Here is a 308-nt window from a genome sequence, read left to right as displayed (position 1 = left end):
TATATGGATTAAAATAATTCGGATGCATGTGGTATAATCGTCTTAGTAAATATTTATCGAAAGAAGGCTATAAAAATGATCCTATAAGAATTTGAGATGAAAGATCTTAGGAAAATAAAGTTTTGTTTGGGACTTCAGATTGAATACTTGACAAATGAAATTTTTGTCCATCAATCTAATTAAATAGCAAAGGTGTTAAAATGATTTTATATGGACAAAGTACATCCATTGAGTTTACCAATGGTTGTAAGATCATTAGATGTGAACAAAAATCTTTTTCGACCTCGTGAGGATAATGAAGAACTTCT

Source organism: Theobroma umbraticum, unplaced genomic scaffold (genome assembly GCF_002168275.2).
Source record: "Theobroma umbraticum cultivar Fairchild unplaced genomic scaffold, ASM216827v3 scaffold_30.0, whole genome shotgun sequence".
Classification (NCBI taxonomy): Eukaryota; Viridiplantae; Streptophyta; class Magnoliopsida; order Malvales; family Malvaceae; genus Theobroma; species Theobroma umbraticum.
The sequence above is the reverse complement of the archived record's forward strand: the minus strand, read 5'-3'. Positions refer to the sequence as shown.